The sequence below is a fragment of the Micromesistius poutassou genome (genome assembly GCF_964030765.1).
Source record: "Micromesistius poutassou genome assembly, chromosome: 15".
Lineage (NCBI taxonomy): Eukaryota > Metazoa > Chordata > Actinopteri > Gadiformes > Gadidae > Micromesistius > Micromesistius poutassou.
The window spans coordinates 7,542,024-7,566,272 of NC_140285.1; the positions used below are offsets into that span (position 1 = coordinate 7,542,024).

The 24,249-nt window shown below is 45.3% G+C and overlaps 1 protein-coding gene across 2 annotated transcripts in view; it reads left to right on the top strand.

Annotated features, from left to right (window-relative positions):
* Nucleotides 1-24,249, top strand: part of LOC311359296 (arginine-glutamic acid dipeptide repeats protein-like) — a 129,918-nt gene that overhangs the window by 2,521 nt on the left and 103,148 nt on the right. The window lies entirely within an intron of this gene.

Consider the following 24,249-nt stretch of genomic DNA (forward strand, 5'->3'; position numbering starts at 1 on the left):
AGATTGTAACAATATACCTTTTACCTTTTCTAGTGTCTAATAACCATCTCATTGGAGGGTATTTGGTGGTTACATAGAGAATTAATGCTGTGAACAAAGGAGCAATGTTCAGGGGAAGACCTCTTGATGGGCCATTCAAGTGTTGTATATTCATTAAAAATAACAATCTGTCAGCACTTACTGACGCACGCTCAACCAGCCGCGTTCTCTTCATTGTTCTCCAAGATGTTTTTTCATTTCCCATGCCAAGAGCTGGGTAATTGGCTGTGGCAGAACCTTGCATGTGTTGTTTTAAGATATTGGACTGACACATGCAGGGCACACTGGCAGAAATGAGGCGGCTCACTGTGTTTCCTTTTTCTCCTCGCCTGCCATCTCCTCATCCCAAAGTAAGGCAGGGGCAAGACGCTGGATGTGTTTTTTTTTTTGTTCACTGACAGCCTCCCTTCACCTCTCATAAGAGACGATACAAGAGTGCTACAACATTCCTCATCTTTGTTTGATACAGGCCCCAGCTCTGCATCCCCACGATCGTGGGGATGAGAGGAGATCACATCGGCATCGCTATTTGTGTTAACAATTGCGTGCTGTCTTGCCCTATACAGCTGCTGGTTTTTGATGTGCCCAATGTGATCAAATCAGTTTTCCGCCAGGGCTCCTGCCCGGGTGAAGCCTGGTTGGTTTGTGTCCTGCCTCAGAAAAAGCTGCCTGTGTCTCGTTTGGTGGGCCTGGACTGGGTTTCTGTCTCTATATCTAAGACACATTTGCTTCTCTTTCTGGCACTTCCAGGCCCTACAATATATTGGATTCTAGGATTTTTAGGGTAGGTTGGGAAAAAAAACTTGATTATGTGTGCATAATTTTCACCGCTGATGCTTTGTATGTGTGCATGGTTGCCACTTGCTTCTATGCGCTATAGGATGTAGGTGATTGGTCATGTACTGTGTGGAAACTGTAATTAGAAGCTATGAATACATTTCGTAGAACGTTGGGAAACGATTCAAATAACAATGAATGCATTGCATCTTTGTTGTTGTTGCCATTGTGTGTTGCCACTGTGTGTGTGTGTGTCTATTTTTGGTCAAATCTTGAGGTTGGCTCACACATAATGATGCTCACATGCACAACGTTTAAGCACAAATCCAAGCTGTAACATGCAGGGTAGTAACATTAATACTTATTTGGGAAAACAGAAGAATCACACGTATCTATCTAAAACCAGGATGAGAAATAAACCCAGCTCTCTGCCTTCTCACTAGAAGAGGAAAAGGAAATTGGTGAAGGATCAACTGGCCAGCCCCCGAGGAGGGAGGGGGAGTGAGTGGGGGGGGGACAGAGGAGGGAGATGGAGGAACAGAGGACCCTCTGCCGCTGTGTGTGCCACTACTGATTAGGTAAGAGATTGCCTCATGTAATGACACGGCATGGTGCTAGTGGTGCAGTCTCTCGCGCTCTCTCTCTGTGACCCTCTCCCCCCCCTCCCCCCCCTTCCACACACACAACATCTTCAGACAATGTCCTTTTCCAGAGGTACACACTAACATTTACTCCATACTGAAACAAGAGAGCCAATATAGGTTTTATCATCCTGCTCATTTTATTAGGGACGGGCATCTCTCCATTGATAATTTGAGATGCATCTCGATACATTACATTGAGCAACGATGGCTTAGGTCAAAAACTATTCGGTGCCACCCGATTGGAAAATCAATGCAGTTGTTCAATGCAGTCTATACCCTTATATCCGTAGGATTTTGAATACCATTTCTTTACTCGCTTGCTGGTACCGTATACTGATAAGCGTTCTTTGAATAATGCATATCATTTTCAGTTACGACAATAGTAAGAGTTCTAATTTTGAATAAAACGTTTGATAATGGAAAACCAATTAAGTACACTTGATACATTTAATTCAGCCATCCAAAGATAACACTCAACATTTGCTTGTACATTTGGCCAATTGGTGAATCGTTACATACGTACGTACCTTTTTTATTTCCATGTACAGCAGGAGAAGCAGCGGTGAAGAGTAGCACAAGGAAATGTCCTAGTGTTGAGCTCATTGTGGAATTTGGCCACACAATTCCCCTTTTGAAGATGCTTAATGTTAAAGAGAGTAAATTATGAGCCAGGCCATTCACTCCTTAAGAAATATATCAACCTCTGGGACAGACATCAATTTTACCTTTCCTTAAATCGGTGTGAGTCATTAAAGGATGCAGCTCAGGTGAACCTTCAATTGACTTATTGGCCTCACGGAACATGACGGTGCCAGCCAGGATTTTACTCATTAGCTCGGCTAATAATAGACTAGCTGCAGGCTAGGCTTTATATTCCAGCTCTGCTAGACAAAAAGATAATGATTTGTAAACCCTTCGCTCTGCTTCTCACACAGCAATTAAGTTCAATAATATCTGTATCAGTCAGAATGATCAGCAGCTATCTTAAGCAGTTAAGTGATGAGGGTGACTTAATTGTTTTGTCAAAATGCTGCTCAGTTGCATTTCTTCCTCATGGACCAAATGGACCTTCTTAATGTAGACTATCCGCATAGCATAGCAAACGGGAGGAAGAAATTAGCAGGCAGTGTAATGAACGATTTGCATCTACTCTTTGTTTTTGTGTGGGAGTTTGGTATGCCTATGTTGCGTATTTGCATTGCCGTGTGCGGAGACATGTTCTTGAGCCGTTGTCTGTTGGTTTAGCAGGACCATGTTAGCGTGCATAGAAGGGGGGCTCGTGGTGCCTGAAGGAAATGACCCCCTGCAGCGTTGTCTCATCCATGTCATCTTTCGCTCTGTCCTTCCGGTTGTCGTCTGTGCATTACTAGTCCGCTGTAGGGTGTTTGTTTGTCCTTGCTCGCCTTTGCAGGTTAGGCACACCCATTGAGCCAGCCAAACCTGGAGTTCAGGCGCTGGGGCTAAAAGGCTGGATCCACTGGGTTTAAGGATGGACATTTTGTCTCGGCACCCCGGTTCCAGCAGCCAGCACAGAGAAAATGAGGTCTGCGGATTGGGTTTAGATTTGCCATTGTAGCACTTCCACTCTGATACACTGCCGGTACCATCAGGGGATGGCTGTCAGAGAAGGAGAGACACGGAGAGCGAGAGGAATGGAGAGCAAGAGATAGAGCAGAGCACAGCAGTGCTATCTAATGGATCAATTTGTAATAAATCTGTTGCCTCAAGCTGTTGTTCGCCTCTACTCAGTAAAAGGTGTCTGCATTTCTCAGGCAAGAAAAGGGCTTGTCAGGACGGGAAGATGGAGCTATCAGTGAATGAGATGCCCCATAAGCACAGCAGATCTTTAGCTTTCCTGGCTTGGCTTACCTAGGTCAAACACATTGCCGGCTTTCCTTTTTTTAATACAAGCATTTCATTGGTCGAAAAACATAATTTCAAACCGGTCAATAGGGCTGTGCAGTGAAATGAGGAAGTAACCCTCACATTAAATTTCCCCATTATCCGCATATCGACCATTAATCATGATGAAGGAGCTATTGATTACGCTATCAGGCTAGGCAAGGCCAATTTATTGGCCAGCAGCCATTTCACAATGTGGGGGCTCTGTTCAAGCGGCAACTGGCCTGCCCAGAAACACAAGGCTCCTATTATGAGGGCTTAGGAATAGTGCTATTATTATGACAACAGTTTGATCTTTAAGGTAACAAAAGGATGGACCTCTGCAGGGACCACTTGGGAGCGCTCCTCCTCCTCACCGCCTCCTTCTTCTCCTCTGCCACAGCAGCCATATGGACCATACTAATTGTGTTTTACGGCAACCATTCTCACTGATCCTTTGGGGACTTGTGGAAGTGCTGTAGTTATAATGTCACCAGCACTGGGCCTGGCTCATGAAAGACACATTAGCCACAGAGATGAGAAGACGGCAAGGCAAGGCAAGGCAATATACTGCAAGTCAACACAATTATTGATTTTATTCAAATGAAAAACCGTGTTTCTCTCACTCGTTTCTAAGCTCTAACCTCCGTTCTTATGATTTCCCTTTTTCTTTTTTTTTTTCTATGCAGTTTCAGCTATTGTGTGCAGTGGGCGTTCATTTGTGTCTCATTATCTCAACCTGAACAATTGAATATAAGGCACAGAACTCCGAGCCGGCCTCATTTGAATAGAAAATGTTGCATTTGTGAACGCAACCTTTTCTATCTGAACCTTTGCAGTAGCTTATCGATATTCTATGATCATTTATTTTCATAAATGTTCTTCTTTATTAATTGGCACTAGGAGTTTATCCAGCTCTAATTCCACCACAGAGCAACTGTCGTTTGCCTGGTTTGTTATGCGACACAACAACACGATTGCTGCAGGTGGAGTGCTGAATGTAAATGCCACCTCCACTATGTGTGCTGCTTTGCCCTTCAGGGCAGAGAGCCGTTGTAAACTGTTTGAACTGTCAAGTGTAACTGAACCCAGGGTGTGTGCGTGTGCATGTATGTTTTAACGCCTCTATGATACTTAATCATGAAAAGGGCTATGCAGATGAGATCTGTGAAGGGGACGGGGTGGGCGGCAGTGATGTTTGTGGGTGTGGGGGATCCAGTATCATTGTGTTCCTGCTCACAGTTTTCTTGTAATTATTAAAATTGCCTCCAAATTGTTGTTTGCCTCAAAGCCATAAACCTGCAGGATCTCCCATTAATAAAATTGTTGGAGACTGCCAAGGCATTGCGATGGGAGAAATGAAAGCCAATCATGCTTCCAGCATTCAACCCACCCTCCCCACAAACAAAACGACAAAAAAAGAGAAACCAGCAAAATAATAAATCCTAATGAACTGGCATTGCACGCATCCTTGACTACTAGGCTACTACACTCCTTGGCTAGGCAGCCACAATGCTGGCCACTATGCCCCTTAATGAAGACTTCTATCAGCCTTTAATACCTCTCTTTCCATCCTTCTCTCCTTTTTTCATTCCCTTTCTCTGGCTTTGCCTGTCTCCCCCCCCCACCGCCCCCCCCCCCGCCCCACAGTGTGAGGTGAGACCATTGCAGGGAGGGAAGGAGAGAAACGTAGCCTGGAGGTGCTACAGTGAGTCGGCCAGCTCAAAGATGGTCAACGTGATGATTTATTAGAGAGGGAGACAGACAGACCAAGAGGGAGGCGGGGCGGAGGGAGCGAGCGAGCAATAGAGCTCTCGCCATTGATTTCCTAGATCCCCTTACAGACGACAATGAAGTTGTTTTTCGTGTCATCTTCAAGTGCGTCTGTTTGAGAATCAGCAGCTTGGCAAATTACTGCCGTCATTAGCCTCTCGTAGCGCACTAGCATTGTTTGATGATGTCTCGTGGAGTTTAAAGTCAGGTTACGTCTTGCTGCGCCGACTCCCATGTGTTTGCCTGTGCCTGAACAGTAAACCCAAGGGTCTTTTGAAAAATAAGTTAATTGTAGTGTGTGCTTTTTGATTACATGTGCTGCCTCCTGCTTGGGTTCCAAGTGAACCACTTAGCCTCCATAGGCCTATAAGTTAGCTTGCAAACAAACACATTTATCTAAAACTGAACATAGCATGTATTGTCTTTCTCCTTATATATTTGCAATATGTTAACATTTTCACATTTACACGTTTCTTTTATAGAAATCAACGCCTTTCCATTCTTTTTTCTGAGCTTAATTATACATTCTAATCTAGCTTTCTTGTAATGCACTAACAACATAACAGCGACCAGTTAATAACAGGTTATTACCACCAAGGCTCATTTTTCATTGTATTTATATTATCTACAACACCTACAATGACCCTATTCTTTGTTTCATTACTCATGTCTGAGAATGTCTTTACTTTGCCAGTAAGTTTGACTCATTCCTTTGTTGTGCAACAGTCGAGTTTCACCTCTGTGTGGTGGCCAATGGTAGAAAGATATGGTTTGAAGGATTTGTTTTTCCTATGTGCTTCTGCATATGGCCACAGAGGGCTTCTCCATCACGTCTTCGCCCCCTTTGTTCTAACAGCCTGCCTGCAAGCCCCAAGGGATGGTCCCACATACGGGGGAGATGAGGAAAGGACGGGATCCATTTCTCTTCCTCTCCTCTTTCTTTCCTCTCTTTCTCCATATCTGTTCCTTTGTGAACACCACTGCCAGCCACTCTAAAGGTGGCAAATGTACTCTCTGTAGGAATCAATGTGGCTCAGCCCAGTTGGAGCATCACACCACCCCAGTAGGTGTAAACCCTCCTCCTACTTCTCCTCCTCCTTTGCCTCCTGCTCTCCAATGTAGCAATTACTCATTGGCAAGGCCTGGGTTTTGTGCAAAAGATGAGTTCATTGCACTCTAACCATCCAAAAATGCTCTCGTTGTCCTCCTCAGCCAGGCACAAGGGTTCTCCATCGATGTTGGCCTGATTAAGGGTGTGTGGTATTTTGAATAATTTGAGCTGGATAGATGCCATCTGATGCTGTTCAGAGCTTGATTTGCTCGGGAAGGTTGTTCAGAATCCTCTTTCATTGGGTGGGGGAAAGAGGCACGTCGACTCTGAACCCACAGATCAATCTCCTATCCAGCTCAGAGTTTTGTTAATGCACTGTGGACACATTTGATGTCGGGGGTTTGAGCCAGACTGGGAACGATGCTCCTCTATTGCTCCTCACAATGCAGACACTTTGCTGCAAATACCACCCACCCCCCCAGTCTTCAGTGGAAGATGGCAATGGATTGGTGTCTCTTTTGCTCGTAATACTCTTGGGTTCATGCAAACACACTGGCAGGCGCTGGGTGTTATGAAAGCCTAGTGCTCCCCCCTGACAGCAGGAGTTTAAATTTCACTCCTCCGTTAGGCAGCTTTGTCGCTGACAACACATTCACCCACACCTATGGCAGCCCTTCAAGACCCTGCTAGGAGAGCGATCACTTGTCTCCATCTCGCTCTCCCGCCTCTTCCCCACGTTTTCGTCTTCAAGTCTTCTCCTCTTTTGAACAGTCTCCCTCTATATCAACGTATAGTCTAGAATGAAGTGGTTGGATAGATTGATCCCTTCACCTCTCTTCATTTAATCAACAGCGGTGTATCTGTGTATGATACACTGCAGGAAGTGTTATTGCTGAACTCTTACTTGTTAACTCTGCTTGACTCTTATTTTTCTTGTCTTGTCTGTGCAGCTGCTACCACTGTGAGGCCGATGGCACACAAAAAGCTAAAAGGACACCTCGTCTTTGCTTCCCCCCTTCGTAACCTCTCTCTCGCTCTCTTGGTCTACCTAGCAGCTCAGGCAACTGCTTACATTACACAGGGTTTGTCAACCTTGTATTTGCTGTCGCTGAGCGATAAAGACGATGAAAGTGAGAAATGCGTGTGACCTTCTCTGGGAATTTAGCTGAGGAGATGAGGAGGCGGTAGCTGTGTGTGTGTGTGTGTGTGTGTGTGTGTGTGTGTGTGTGTGTGTGTGTGTGTGTGTGTGTGTGTGTGTGTGTGTGTGTGTGTGTGTGTGTGTGTGTGTGTGTGTGTGTGTGTGTTCGCTTGCAAATGCTAACCTCATGGGGAAGATGGGAGGAAGAAGAGGGCGGGAGCAGGAATTGACGGCTGTGTTTTAATTGTTTGTGACTCGTGAAATGAGAAACAATAATGCTTGAACAGTAGGCCCTGGGGACTTCGATCTGCTCTGAACACTTAGAGGAGCACCGCCTCCACCTCCAAGCTCGCTGTTCTGTGGAAAACATGCGCCGCAATATTTTACTGAGCCTATATGTATGTGTGTGTGTGTGGGGTTGATTTTCGGCCAGACTCTCTGCAGCACCACCTGATAGGAGTTGGTAATTGGGACGGTGATGAGTCCAGAGGGATATTGACCACTCCTGTTTTAAAAAATAATTACATATCCCCCCCTCTTACAAAAAACGCTGTCAGCTTCAGCTACGTAGGCTGACAAAGGGCAGGAAAAAAATGGAGAGTGAGAAAATGGGAAGATATAACTGTCATGTGTTGATGCCTGATGCTCCTGGCTGTTTTTCCAGGGGTGTGGATGGGTTGGCGGGGGGGGGAGGGGGGGGGGTGTGTGTGTGTGTGTGTGTGTGTGTGTGTGTGTGTGTGTGTGTGTGTGTGTGTGTGTGTGTGTGTCTGCTTAAGGTGGGGGTGGGGGGCAGTAAAATGGTGGAACGGCTCCCAACCTGTGATTTGTATTTTTACTCTGCTGCACCCAACCAAGATGAATCCTCACCCAGCCTGTCCTGCTATTTACATCTCTTAGTCAAGCTCATTGCTCAGCACAGAAAATCCACTCGTACTTCAGGAAACTGCAATGGGGGCAGAGAATGCCAACACCAGTTATATATTCTAGAGAAGCAGTAGGGCTTAAAGTGTGTTGGCTTTTTTTATTTGAAGTGCATCCCTGCTGCTACACCGTTCTTGTTCGTAAAGTAATGTTTTGTATTCACACGCACGCACGCACGCACGCCCATCCAGCCATCTCAACACCGCTATCAAAACAGATGAGTTGTGCTTCTTACAAAAGGCAGGTTCTGTCTGAGCCCAGCTCCCTCACAGGGCCATCTTGTCTATTATCACTTTGCTGCTAGTGCCGCAATTAATATTAATGTGCGTTACAGCATGCTCCAACAGCCTCGCCTTTCTCCCTGTATCTCTCGCTCCCTGAATCTCCCCCTCTCTCTGTATCGTGTGTGTGTGTGTGTGTGTGTGTGTGTGTGTGTGTGTGTGTGTGTGTGTGTGTGTGTGTGTGTGTGTGTGTGTGTGTGTGTGTGTGTGTGTGTGTGTGTGTGTGTGTGTGTGTGTGTGTGTGTGTCAGACTGGAGGGAGAGCAATGTGCTTGTGTGTGACTCTGGAGGAAGAGAGCAATAAAGGCAGTGAGATGGGAATCTCGACAGGATATGACAAACCTCATGTCAGGGGTGTGAGCGTTGGATCGGTGGATGGAGACGAGGGACTGGGGCTGAATCCCAGACAGCGGGGCTATTCTCCAGGCTGGGCTTGTGGGGAATGGCGTTGGCGACGCTGCAGCAGCCTGTTTATTTAGCCGTGTGGTAATGATGCTTGACCTTTTCCTTGACGTCCATGGCCTGACCTTTAGCACCCTGACTCCCTGCAGAGCAGTGGGAGTGTGCATGTTCACTGGCGGTGTGCACACACATTATTTTTTTCTTTTGCACAGGCGTCATGGTCTGCTAGCCATTGAAGTGGATTGTTAGCAAATTAGTATGCATTAGGTGGTTAGTGCAAGGCGTTTAATTATGGGAGATGGCACAAAATGGTTGTTAGGATTATCCCAACACGTTACATCCCTAACCTTTTTTTTCTTTTCAATACCTTGTCTTTCTGTCGAGGTAAGGGGAAAAAAATGGCGGACTTAACAGTGCACTCCTCTCCATCAAGTGTTTTAGTATTTAAGGACTGTAAACCTGCTGCACTGCATTATATTTATATATGTATTTTTTTTTAGAATCTAATTTGCATCATGATGTTCTTTTATCGTAGCATTTTTTTATTGCAGGATTATGGTTGAGTTCTTTAAGGCTTAAAGTAAAGGATCCGGTTTTCTGATCGTATTATTTCATCATAGCCAAAAATAAGCATATTAGGAATATTTTTTTTATAATCTGCATAGCACTATTACCAATGCCTTTTATGTGGCGGGAATAGCTCTGTCAATTTCTTTCAGTGGTTTACTGGGGGAGACCAATATAAAGCACACATATCAAGCCCGGAATCATCTCTCCTATAGCCCAGCCTCTCCCCACCACAAAGGGCCCCTATGCTACCCGGCTGCTTGTCAATCTCCCACTGTGTGCGTCATTAATTAAACATTATTGTATTTCATAAACACAGCCTTAACAGTATAGCATTGATCTCATTCCATGTTGGCCGCAGAAGGAAGGAGGGGGTGTTGAGGCAAGGGAAAAGCACTGTAACCAGGAAAATTGTGTCCTCTTTTATTGGAACACCTATTCATTCTGCCAAAACAGCATGAATCTCTCTGTCAGGAGTCCTGCTGTGCCGTGACGTTTTCTCCCCCCGTTCTACGTTCGGGCTTTCGTTCGGGCGTTCTAAGGTTTCAGTCTCCAGGATGATTACGTTGTCAAGGTACTGAGGCAGGGGGTAGTGATTGTTGTGTGGGAGCCATTACACCTCCATTTTTTTTCCCATGTTGGCCCTTTGTGTTTGACGCACTAGGTGCTTTTTGTGTGTGTGTGTGTGTGTGTGTGTGTGTGTGTGTGTGTGTGTGTGTGTGTGTGTGTGTGTGTGTGTGTGTGTGTGTGTGTGTGTGTGTGTGTGTGTGTGTGTGTGTGTGTGTGACTCCATGGGGGTTAATGTGGTGGAAAAGAGTGATTTAGGTCAATGGTGGTGGCTGCATCTGTCACTCAGTGGAGGCGGCTGCTTAAGGGAGCTGCTGTGGGATTGAATAAAGGAGAGGCTAAGGAGGAGAGATGTGGAGATTCACAGAGGGAGGGAGGGTGTGAGGGAGAGCCTGTTCTTTCAAATGGAAAAGAGGAAAAAAAACCTGACTCTCCTGTGATTTGTGCACTTAGCGACAAGCGTTGTGTCACAAGCAGCCGTTTGATACAAACCTAATCACTCTCATCCCCCCTCTCTCTCCTTAATAAGAAGGCTGGCTGTTTGGGACTGCAAATAATATGTGCTCTGCTCCGTCTTTCTCTCTTCCACGTGTTTACTATCTTTCTCACACAGTCCCCTTCCTCTATTTTCTTCCCTGCCCTGTTTTATTTCCCCTCTCGCTCTCTCTCCGCTCTTTAGTTTCTTGATGTTGATGTGTACAATATCACGTCGCTGATGAGGAAAAAGGGCTGGCATCTCTTAGAGGAGCCATTTTGTTTTTAATTTATTAATATGTCCATCTCTTCCTCGCTCCTCTCCCTTGAGTGAATGGTGCATAATTGTTTTCTCTCAAACAGGGGAACATTCTCTCAAGTATTTCTACTTATTTATACTCGGGGCTTATTCAAATTAGCCCCGCATATCAGGTGGTGGTCCATAGCCTAATCAGCCCAGGGGCTAATCATTGTCATCCAATGGTGCATTCCTCTTGACCTTCCGGATTGAGGTAAACTCTGCAGCCTCTCTGTAACGCTGCTTCAATTACTGCAGCACTAATGGCAATAAAGGCGAGCACCGGCTTGGATCAAAATGACTGATTGATGTGGACACGCACGCACTCATTGTGTGTGTGTGTGTGTGTGTGTGTGTGTGTGTGTGTGTGTGTGTGTGTGTGTGTGTGTGTGTGTGTGTGTGTGTGTGTGTGTGTGTGTGTGTGTGTGTGTGTGTGTGTGTGTGTGTGTGTGTGTGTGTGTGTGTGTGTGTCGGGTAAAGGGCTGGAGCCCCCCCCCCCCCATGTGTGTCATTTGCCATGCAAAGCAACAGTCTTCTTAGGGGTCTTAGCCTTGGTGGCCTCTTTGAAGTAATCATACACTTTTTTTCAGTGTTCTAATGGCAAGAAATCAATAATTTACTAAGAGGAAACAATCATTCTTGCCAGACCGACTGCATTGTTGATACAGAATGCACATCAGCTTTACGTGCTTGGGGCGTTGCCGTGATCTCTGTGCAGCTGCCAAGAAGTTGCCACCTTTGAAGAGGAAACGGCCTAGTATTCACTGTCTACATGGCCGATTTGGTCAGATGTGGCTGGGCAGTCAGCGACTCGTTGGATATCAATTTCTTTCTTTGAGCATAAACTTGGTAGCCTCAGCAATAGCTGTGTACCAAAATGTCTGTGAAAGGTTACATTTTTTTCGTTGATCCACGAAAGCAAGGGTACAGGTTTGAAATGAAGCGCAGACAAAACTGCCATTGAGTGTTCTTCAACCTGCCACTGGCTAAGCTAAAATTGGCCGCTGCGAGCTCAGCCACGACTAACATTCGTGTTGCAAGGTTAGCTCTCCCAGCTGAATCACTAAAGCTCTAATCCGGCGGCCGTTGGTGCGAAGATACGGTCGTGATTTGATCGCCTGTGTGGCATATTCTATTCTATCCTATCATTCTACAGTTGAGATGTCAGATGAGATTTGAATACATAGATTGGAATATTTTTTGTGAAAAATACATGAACGGAATTCAATAAATGTATTCAATAAATGCATCATTAATGTGCACCGCCATAATGCGCTTTGGCGACTCCCGTTGTACCCGCTACGTCCACAGGGGGGCGTAAGATGGCTGGTGCAATGGCAGAACAAGGTAACATCCTCTTTAAAACATGCTTGTAGCTCTTCTCGTAGCACTACAAATTTGAGGCGAACTGCTCCGTGTATTTCGGGTTTCACGTAAAGCAGCAGCAAGTTCGGTGCCTATCAGTGTTCCTTAAAATGAAAACAAATCAGCAAATTTTCTTGCTTTCATTTGGACATTGTCCTCTCGACTATACTACTACATAACCTAAATGTAGGGAATGAAATCCAAGCTAAGTTTATTGTTTGCAACTCGCTATATCAGCTGGATCCTATGCTTGTTGCATGATTAATCCTTGCTAACTGTGTTAATGTATATAAAACATTTACACCTAATTCCTTAAAACACACACACACACACACACACACACACACACACACACACACAGAGCGAGCTATGTGGGCTCTTGGGTGACTGGTTCTCTTCTGTTCGTGACATCTGTGGGCTCAGAACAAAAACCTTTCTATTTCCATAGCAGCCACTCGTCCAACCCCCCCCCCCACCCTCGTCCACCCCCATGTGCACTGCGAGAGCATGTGCACTTACAATGTCCCCCAGCTGCAGTGGCTGGTCTGTGAGAGACAGAATAAAGAGTAAGTTAATAAGTCAGTTAGTGCTAACCCTTCTTCTAACATCACAAGCCTAGTTCTGGTTCTGGGCTGTTTGTGCTGTTTTGCAGTTGGTTCAACTTGAAAACTACTAAGAACCGGTTTGCTTTTCCTCGTGCTAAAGGAGCACAGCATTACCTCACTGTATACATCTCTATACGTCTCCGCTTTCCCGGCAACGTGCCAACTTTCAGCACAAAAACAACTCGTTAGGGCCTTATACAGCTAGCTACCTAGTGTCGACTATGCTGGAATCGAGCACATTGCAGTTAAACAAATATACCAAATTAATGATACACAGATTTCTATATTTGCAGGTATTCTTGTGGTTGAATGCAAGGAGGTCAACTATCGTATGTGAACACCCTTGATCTCACAACTATAGTTGTTTAGTTATTGCATGACGAGAACGGTGGAAATGTGAGGGACAGTTGGCGGGAGGAGTGCTGGCAAGAGTTTGTTGTGTTGGACTACAGAAAGCATAGCTTAGTGTTACCTAAAAGAATCGAGTGAGATTGTAGTGACATTAGTTTATTTGATTCCTGCAACAACTTCACTCGACAGGGCGCTTTTGGACCTAGTGCTTACATTGCAGTAGCAAACAGTTCAGTGGACGTTTGGAGTGAGAAGTCATTCAAATTGGAGGAATATAGACTGAGAAAATTACAATAACTGCGTTCTTGTGTCTCATACACATCGCTATCAAATATGGGGAGTGTTTTGCAGCTTAATTTGTTTTTATACGTTGATTCGCTTTGGATAGAAGGCACCCACCGCAGTGATTTTATTTTGATGATATTCACACCTGTTTTTCCATATCAAGGACATCGTGTGGCACTTTGCAAAATAAATATGAAACATTTTCCAATATGTAAACAAGACTGTGTGTGTGTGTGTGTGTGTGCAGTCTGACATCCAATAAATTAAATCTCTCTTAAACTCATAAATCAAATTTTAATAAAACTAAATAGGCCGCAATAAGTGTGGGCCATCCAGTCAACAAGGCCGTCCTCCATTGGCCCTGTTGTAATGGAGATCCCCGCCAATGGCTGCCCGACTAGTCGAACCGAGTCAAGCCAGGGCAGTTAGGTATAATGGAAGAACACCATTACACCCAAAATGATGGGAAACTAGGGTCCAGGTTGAAAATCCCAACATTCTCCTAAAAGAGATGAAGACGAGTGATTGTTATCATTATTATTTTTAAAGCACAACTGCCACAGTTTTGTAACCCTACCTGTGCTGCATTTGTGTTGTGTGTATACTGAGTATACTGAGGCAGAGGTGTCTATTTAGATTTGGTTTATTGGAAATTGATTTAATTTGACAAAACAATCCATAAACTACAGTACAAAATGTACAACAAGATTTTTTTAACTAACTAGAGTGCAGGGCAGTTAACACATGTGCAATCTCAATCAACATATTCTGCAGCACTTTCGGTTGGTTGATGTTAAGTGATCATCTGTTGTATTGAGCATCCATCAATGCCATCATGCACACCATGAACCCGAGCAAAGTACTTGTGTCTGCTTTCATCTTCTGCAGTAAGGCATCATTCATGTCCCTGCTGAGCTGCAAGAACCTCTCATCTGCCCTCTCCAGATATTGCAACAGCTCCATATAATTCTCTGTTCCTTTTTCTTATATACAACAATTTCAGTTGACACAGATCCTCATTGTGTAGTCATGCCATTGAAAAGAATCGTATTGTCTAGCGAGTGAAGTATGCTCCTGCCAAAAGCTGGTCAAAGATTGTCTGTTGAAGGTACATTTTGCTTTAGCTAGTTATTTATCAAAGCAATTTGAAGTAATGTGCAGTGAAGGTGTAGTGTGTAGAATTAAGTGGCATCTAGCGGAATGGATTTGGCAGAAATGGTCAAGCATGTATGTTTTCATGAGCGTACAATCCCATGAAAATAAGAATCATTCTGTTTGAACTACCTTTCACATTAGCCCTTTATATCTACATAGGGGGCGGGTCCTTGTTCACGGAGGCTGCCATTGTTGTACCGCCATGTTTCTACAGTAAGCCAGAATGAACAAACTGCTCTTGAAAGTGTTTTTAATTCAATCTCAATAATTAGTTTTTGACAAAGTGTTCCTGGTATGGCCGGGGTATGTTATCCCCATGGCTCCGGTAAATAGCTAAGAAATGCATAGACGGTTGGCAGTAAGGTGAAACATTTGAAAAACAAAACTTACCGGTGGAACTTTGCATCAGCTTTATCATCCATTGTCGGAACAGCTGACAGGCCATTTTCTATATTTTTGGGGGCCCTATGCAAAATGTATATTTTGTGAAAATATGGTGGGATGTTTCAAAACCCTTTTAAAATGGTCCGGGGGCATGAAGCTTACATTTAAGTGCATCTATCTGGTGCACTTTGAAAGGAAAAAAAAGCTAGATCCGTGAATCCACTCAAACTCTAATCAAACATCTCATGTTGCCCCCGGAAATTTAACGTGGGAGAAAATTTAAATAAATGAGAAGCAGTGGGACTGCCCTACATCAAGAAATTCCTGAAAACTATAAATAAATGAGACAGATGCTGAATTTTCCTTAGTGTTTATTTAAATGTAAGGAACACATTTGTTAAGGAATATAAATGAATTGCGTGTTCATGGGCAAGCAGTCGGATATCAGTGTTGATTGACAGTTACGGAAAAGGCTAAGCTAACAATTCCAGCACACCTAGGAACGACATGCACAAAAAACATTCCAAGGAAAAGGGCTAAAGTAAGGCTAAAAGTAAGAAGAAAATAAATCTGCTTGGAAAAAGAGTCATGCATGAGTCCATATATTTATATAGCCTTTTATCTGTGATTTTTTTTTTTTTTTTTGGGGGGGGAGAAAAACCAAAACAAGGCCATTGTAAAGTATGGACATAAACTATGCTTATCTTTATTCTCTCATTGTGCGATAGTCCAATGATCATGAAAACTTTGAAGTTGATTTTCTCTTTTCAAGCATTAAGGTGCTTTCACTCAACACGCGAGAGCACTTGGCTACCAAGGAAGACCGGTCATTTTAATTAGAAAAATGGCAGCTTGGTGGGCCCCTTATTAGATGCTCCTGAAAGGCTTCTGGGGGCCCCTTGCTAAATGCTCCCGCATATATCAAGAAATGGCCCTTCCCGCAGTATCCATCTTGCACTGGATTTGTTCAAATACAGGTTTTCTTGAAGCTTCCTCAAGTTTATTTTCGATATGGAGGGCCACAGTCCATGACACGGTTTATCTCATCCACAGGCCGCTGTTGTATTCATATATATCCCTGCTGACTCTGAGGTTTAGTAGGTCTTGGTTGGTTACGATAATCCCACCCCCAGTGCCTGACGTAAGCGGTTCTTGGTTCAAGACCAGCCAAGTGTTGGTGTCGCTCTGAAACCTGTCTTTTCCTGGCAAAAAGACGGTTATTTTTCTGTCTAAACGCAAATAACAGGTTTGAGATTAAGCCCCGCCCCTCAAACTGCCTTAGAGGAAAAGGGGTATCAGAGTATGCGATCATCGTCCTGTTCTGTTTATCCCTCCTCATACCCCACATAGAGATCAAAGCTAAACCTGCACAACGCTTGGGTTCGATCCAAGGAACAGGTGGCGACTACGGGCTGTCCTGTACTACGCGGTACTCCTAATCCTTACGATTCCCAGAAAGCCAGCTCTCTGTGTGCACTTTGCTGACCAGACCTGCCTGCTCTTCTGGTTAACGCCACAACCAATGTCTAATCCAGCACAGCATAGGGACTCCTCAACGCCTGGAGTCCCTCTCTCCCCCCAACCCTCCCCTGCTCTCCGTGGCACTGTATTCAAGGAAATACCCATGCCCTCAATCCCTCCTCATGCATTTGATTTGTACAGCAGTGAAAAGCTGTCTTGCCAGATAAAAGGCAGCCGGACCCAGCGTTTGTGTTACACACAGCATCTGTATTTACTGCGTCACTCTTTCTGCCGCTGACAAGGAGGAGGAAGGAGGGTGGGGTGATGGGGTGGGGGTAGAAAATGAAGGGCAGAGCACTACATTCATGTGTCTTCATATTGACAAGTCTCATCAGGGAGAGGAAAAGAGGTGCACGGTCTGTAGTGAAGCCATCAATCAAGACTTTTCAATAGCCATGGCAGCCCAGCACACAGCTATGAAGGCTGATAAAGAGTGGCCTTATTGCTGTTGTGTCAAAGTTTTGTAACACTCTCTTCATTAACTGGAATTCTAGTTACGAGTTATGAGGTACAATGGGGAATAAAACCTTTGCTAAGAGGCCAAAATATTTTAGTTGAATCTAAGGAAAAGAAACCATGACCACGTCTGTGCATTCCCTAAGCCTTTTGTTTGGTATTTTCAAGTAGTACATGATGTGTGCAATTGTCGTGGTTTTAATCAATTCATTTCTGTTCCAATTGAATAATTAACGAATCTAATTAAACAGTTAAACTGCTTTTAAACTGCTTACCCCAGCTGTAATTGTTTTGTCCTCAGACAGCTGATGGGATAATCAGCTGTAATGCATAGTAAACTAGCACACTCTTGCATGTTTTCCCTTGAAAATGGCTTATTAAAAAAAATTGCTTTTTTTTCAGCCGGTGTCATCGGGTACACTGTGGGGTCATGCTTATTTTGACTACTTTCTCTCATCAAGCATTAATTAACACAACAAGGATTCTGTGTCCTCCAATGTCATCCAATCGGCGTGTGTGCGCAAGCTCATTAGCCTAGCATGCAGGTTTCCTCTAGCTCAATGGGCCTAGCGGTGCACGGGACATATGTTGGCGATTATTCAATTGTTTGTGCCACATCTGCAGCCAAGTCATCTCAGACTGGCAGGATTTATATCATCTAGCTGAGTTTTTATTATTTTATCTTTCTTAGTTAACAATTGCACAATAGTTTGATGGTAAAATGTGTAAAAAGGTTGTTTTAGGCCTTGCTGCAAACCGTTTAATTGCTGCACTGCCGCTTAATTCTGCTCAGCCTGCTGCGATGGCGGAGGCCATCTTCTCCGCGCCGCTCGCCGCGGTCGCCCATGGTGACAGCAGGACTAATGTATTCACAGGCTGCTTCAGAAAGGCATTACTTTACCTTTGCTTAATTGAGGGGAAACTCCCCTGACACCCGCCTAGCAAGGGGTTGCTGCCGGCTCCAACCTCGAGGACGCCAAGGCCACTGAACCCTGACTGAGAAATACCACAGCCCCGGGACCACCCGGGGACTGGCAACGGGCCTGCGGGATAAAGTGGGCCAGTGATTCAATAATGTCGATGAGATGTTACACTCACATTTCCGTTCACTTTCTACCTTTCACGTAATTATTGATACCTTGGGAAGGAGAGGAAGAGGACATATGCTCCTCGCAGCTTATTTCTCACCTGAGATGGTGGAGCTGCTAAATATTTTACCGCCCGCCGATGGTTACACTGAACACTTAGGAAATGCAAGAAACAGGCTGGGATGGGGGGGGAAAGATGGGGAGATTTTGGTTGAGTGGTTCTTGTCAGAACACATGCCTGCCGTCTGTGGAAATGTGAGCTTATTTTTGTGAGGTTTTGCTAGAGCTTGACTTGCTGACATCATGCTGACTGTATCAAAGCAGCTATTCAGTTTTGATTCAAATGTGTACTCCTTGACCTTGACCGTCCCAATCTGACCTTTAATACAAAATACATGAGTATGGTTATTTGACACACACACACACACACACACACACACACACACACACACACACACACACACACACACACACACACACACACACACACACACACAAAACAGAAATAACTCAGAAATAACCAATTAGATTCCTAGTCCTGCAGATTGTATTCCTAGTACCCCTGGCTTGTTTTTAATTGTCCCTGCCCCAAGGGCTGCTGGGAGCTAGGTGGGCTGGCTATACCTTTTTTCCTTGCTTCTCCACAGGGAGTTCGAGACGACGGGTGGCAACACTGCTAGTGTCAGGTGCAGGGGAGGCTGAGGTGGGTGGGATGGGGGAGTCAGTTGACAAGCAAGCCCTGGAGGAATCTAGCAGTGGGATGCCATTGGCCCAGAAGGCAGAGAGGGTTTTTCTGAAAAGCTTTCTGAAAGGCTAATTCTACACAAGAGGCAGCCCTCTTCCTTGCCCTGGCATTCTGCACATCCCTGATGCATATTATCCAGCCTATTATGGAGGGTCGGACCTATTAAAAGAGTCCACGGCTGCGCTAGTGCTCTTTGCGCGGAGCTCTATCAAATCAGTGGCACTGCAAAGATCAGTTCATCAGCTGTACTGTCGCTGGCATTTGGCTGCGTGTTGCTTAGCATGTTCACTGAGCCATTCATCTAACTTAACAACACCCCATCAGGCTGTACCAAAGCATGCATTCAGTCGCATTGAAAACCCATGATGGATAACTTCCCCACCGTCTCCTGTTTACCACAGCTCTTGATGCGTGGCAACTAGTGCTAGCAGTGTGCGAGCTACAGAGTGCCTTTTGATTAAAGTCAGAACAAAGGCAGCGCTGCTATGGGCTGTTGGATTGGAATGTGGTGTGTGTGTGTGCGTGCGTGTGTGTGGGAAGGAGAGGAGGAAGCAGCAGTGTTGCCCCTTGCCATTCACCATGTCCTGTGGGAGGTCAAGCAGCCAGTCATGCTAAGGTCGACGACTCCTAAAAATAGCCTTGAGGAGATTTGGCCAGGCAGCAGCAAATAGCTTACCTGCTGTTAGCCTGAGATGTTCTCCATTCTCTGCCTGGTAACTGCTGGGGTCTGCTATTCCTCACACCCAGAGACACTGGGAAGGGGGCATTACACGTCTGCCTCAGTGTTCCTCCCAGAGGAACGTGTGTGTGTGTGTGTGTGTGTGTGTGTGTGTGTGTGTGTGTGTGTGTGTGTGTGTGTGTGTGTGTGTGTGTGTGTGTGTGTGTGTGTGTGTGTGTGTGTGTGTGTGTGTGTGTGTGTGTGTGTGTGTGGAGGTAAATAATTGTGTGTCCGTGTGTGTTGGTCTTCTGGGACGGATACAGAGCTGGAGGCTTAATGGCCCCTCTCCATCTTAGTACAACATACACACACACACGCGCGCACAAACACGCACACACCGAGAGCGTCAGTAAACCAGATTGCAATGTCACTGCGAAGCGCTCAGTGCGAGCTGTGCAGTCAGCCTGACTCTCTACAATGAGGTCAGAGGTGACTGCAAATTACAGCTGCTGGTTGGGCCGGGCCAGGCGATGCAGCTCCACGCGCTCACTGTTTACCCACACACCTGCACCCCGCCGACAGGAGAAATGGCGGCGCAGCTGAACACACACAGCCATTTTGTAACACTTCAAGGAGCATATCCCCCTCCTCCCACTCCACTGCAGCTCCCCGCCTCCCTTCCTCCCTTCCCCCTTGCTCCTCTACCGGTATGAGGAATAGATGAGGTGGTGCCATTAACTGAATTTGCCCTTATTTCCACCCCCCCCCCCCCCCCAGTGCTGGCCTGGCCGAGGGACACCATCCAGCCAGTCAGTGAGACCCGCCTATGATGACTGCAGACCCAGGCAGTTACAGAATGTACGCACACACGTGGGCACACACTGACTCGATCTGTCCCCCATACACAAAGAGATCAGCTTTCATGCTTCTGGGTAATTTATCAAATTGCTGGGCTGAATGATGAATGGCTCCAGACCTTGGGGCTGCAAAGAACACAAAGGCATTAGGAATGCAGCGGTGTCGCTATTATGCCTGCATTCAGCAAATAATTTGATTATATTGACTGGTTCACGCTGTATTCACACTTTCCTGCATTTCATGACTCTGTGATACAGTACGGGTATAATTGCTTTGTAGTTTTCACATACTACAGGAGAGCAATTACACAAATGGAATCATTGTGTAACAAAACCCTATTTTCCCCCTTTTTACTGCCTGCTCCTTGCCTCACTAGGAAGTCTACTACACTTGTGCCAGTGTGTGATATAAGCGAGTGAGCTTAACACTCTTCTAACCAGGAATTTACTTACAAATGCCTACACTCGCACATCCGCACTGTAGAACAGGCGAGCGCTCACTCTCAGTGATTTGTCACAGTTCCCTATTGTATTATGCTGTGCTCTCAGCTTCTCCTTTACACTCCTAATATCCACCCCCTCCATTCTCTCTCTCTCTCTCTCTCTCTCTCTCTCTCTCTCTCGCTCTCTCGCCCTCCTAAGCTCTCTCTCTCTCTCTCCCTGGCGCTCTCCCTAGCCCCCTCTAAATCATTTCTTTACTTGTGTGCCGCTGCTCCTTGTGTGCTGTGATTCTGATGCTTCATAACGGCGGGAGGAAATTGAGCTGACCTTGAGGCTGCTGGGCTCCTCTGTAATGCTGATGTATGAGACTGAAGGCGCAGGCCGCCAGTAAGTGAGAGCCATGTTTTTATTTGCTGGGGGCACAGGACCCAGTGTCAGAACGCATAACAAGGTTCATTTCTCGCCCGCCAGAGCTAGCACTGCAAAGCCCTGGAAGCCCTTGCGTGTCGAGCATTCAATTGAGCCAGGTGGGCTTCTGGCTGCATTCATGTGTTGCGTACCAAAAAGGGAGGACGGGGGAGCATGGGGGGGCTGCTAATGGTTATTACCGAAACGGGGAGAAGCCGGATCCAGATAGTTTAATATTACAAACCTGTTTTATGTGGTGCATCTACATTGCTGCTGTGTTGTTGTGTTGTAAGGTAGTTAGTAAGCCACTGAAATTGAATTTGTCGGTACAGATTTCGCTCAGGGGGTGTAAAGCATTCTCTTGAATATAATTCAATTGTGTCAGTATGGTTTGGGGGCATTGATAGAACTAGTTTTCAAAGCTAATATTTTCCTTAAACATTCACTGGCACTCACAATGAAACTTGCACACTAAACACAAACAGGCGGCTCACAAATAACATTCAGGTTTTTCATTTTTTGCCATACCAATTTAGTTGCCGGATAAAATGGGAGCAGCTCTTAGTCAGCCACGTTTTACTATCTATCATCATCATGCCTAAATGGGTAATGGAAGCTGTCAGGAGGCTAAGCTACCAGTGGTCCAGAGGATGACTGAGGCAGATGTTAGCATCACTGCCACCACACCACTGTCTTGTCCTGTGTCTGGCTGCCTCCTCCCGTCTAGGAAACAAGCAAAACATGGTACTCATTCATCCCACAACATTGCCTATGTTTCGCAAACAAAATGGTCCCTGTAATAGTAGCTTATCAATCAATCCAAGTTTAGCCCCCTCATTATTGATCTGGTCACAGCCACCTCCCCCAGCCAACTACAGGGGGAGTAGTTGGGGCATGACGATACCAACTACCGTGTATCGTAATGATATCATCAGAACGCCGCCCATGGCAATTCTATTAGGCTGTAGAAATGCCAGTGAAAACCTCTTAAACCATGCCTAGAAACATTCTACAAGCAAATTCCATGGAGAGGGTTCCAAATGGCTTTCATAAACACCCTCCCTCGTCATTGCTCACTCCCTCTCCAGCCATCGCCGTCGTCAGCACTGGTGTGTGTGTGTGTGTGTGTGTGTGTGTGTGTGTGTGTGTGTGTGTGTGTGTGTGTGTGTGTGTGTGTGTGTGTGTGTGTGTGTGTGTGTGTGTGTGTGTGTGTGTGTGTGTGTGTGTGTGTGTGTGTGTGAACCTGACAGCTCAATGTGCTTACCTAATGGGAGCTGCTCTACTGTCACAGTGGGTTCTCCCTCTATCTCTTTGCCTCTCTTAAAGCGCTTACGGAGGTGGGAAAGAAAGCGCTCTCCTCGCCTGCTTCTGCAGCCTCCTCTTTTCTCTGTTTCTCGAAGGTTAATGAGGCTTGCTCATAATGCACACTAATCAACATGTGTAATCACGTCTCTGCTTTGATAGGCAGTTAGGGTCAGCCGCCATGACCACTGTAGCCATTTTGAACCGGCAAGGTTGCATTCCAGCATGTGGCGAAAAGATGGTGTCCCTAGGAACATCAAATAAAAGTCTTGTTTCGAAGGGTTTCCTATATTTTTTCACAGTATCAACTCAAATCCCCCCTTCTGCTGTTAAGATGACAAATCCCCCCCCCCCCCCCCCCCCCAAAAAAAAAAATACTTTAGGGGACGAGGTGATTTGTCGATTGCTTCCCCCTTTGCTGTAAGCTGTTTTGGAAACTGTCACGCAGCCCAGTGCATTTGGCACTATTGGGTTTTTTGTTGAGTGGAAACAGTGGAGGCAGATTTGGAGACCAGGCTTGGCCCTAGTAAAGTAATGGTGCGCTGAGGGAGTGAGGGTGGTTTGAAGTGGTTATAGTGGGGCCTTGGTGTCAGAGTTGTAACTTGCACACGGTGGACAGGCAGTGGCAGTGTGAGGTGAGGAGGGGGTCTGGGGGGGGACTAAGTCATGAAAGCAGACCGGTGAGCTGCTTTGTGTGTTTGTTCTCGTGTCAACAGTGTTGCAGTAGTTGCTCTGCAGCATTATCGTATTTAACATGGATGTTTCTACACACTTCTTTACAGTGAGTGCAGCTCTTGCGACCTGCGTCAGCAAGAGTATCAGTATACAGTCAACAATTTCATCATGAGATACGGGCAGATTTAAATGTAGATTGGTTGGTCACACCTTCTGTCCTTAATCAGTTTATTTTCTAAAACCTGCGCAGACTTGTGTGTCTGAAAGCATGTTTGAGCATGTGTTTGTGCATGTGCCGTACGTCAACACATCGCATTGCTGTCCAAATTTGAAGGGCTTGCAAATCAATGTGGGCTATCCACAGGATGGATCTAATCCCTAGATTTTCTGTCATTTTCTCTGTGGTTTTGACAGCGCTCTGAAGCCGTCAACAGATGTCGCACTGCATCTGTTTGCCGCCATGGAAACAGCACGCTTGGGCCACCTAGCTCTGGGTGGACTGTGTGCTGATTGAACCTCCCCACCCTTTTGCACATTTGCAATTAACATATTAAGATGTATGTATAAAGTTCAGCAATATAGCATTCCATTAACATGGAGTAGAAAAATGATCATAGATAAATTGATCTTGTAGCTGTAGTACTAAATATAAATTGTTTTGTTTGTTTGAAATTAAAGTTGAATTAAATGTAAATTATAGTATTAAATACTTGTTTTATGAATTATTACCTTATCACAAATAATTTAGGAATGCATGTAATTGAACAATTATAATAATGAATACAAATATTTATGCAAAAATGGGAACCGGCAACCACCCATAGTTAGTTTAATATGAAGCAGCTAAAAATAAATCCGGAAGACATACAAAAAGAAGTACAAATCAGATAAACGTGTCATGCTCCACTGCACAGAGATGGTGAAATATTATGTACAATCCTTCCATGTATTGTGTAAGTGGACTTTGTTTTATTTCCAGTAAGCACCCGTATAATGTGCAGTTCCGTGCCAATGCTGTGTAGACACAAGGAAAAAAAAATGCACACCTGGTGTTGTCAAATTAAAAAACCAAAGAGACCATTTCGCTTCAAAGAGTAGACAGAGTTCAGAAGACCCATGGCAACAGAAGCGTAGGGCACAC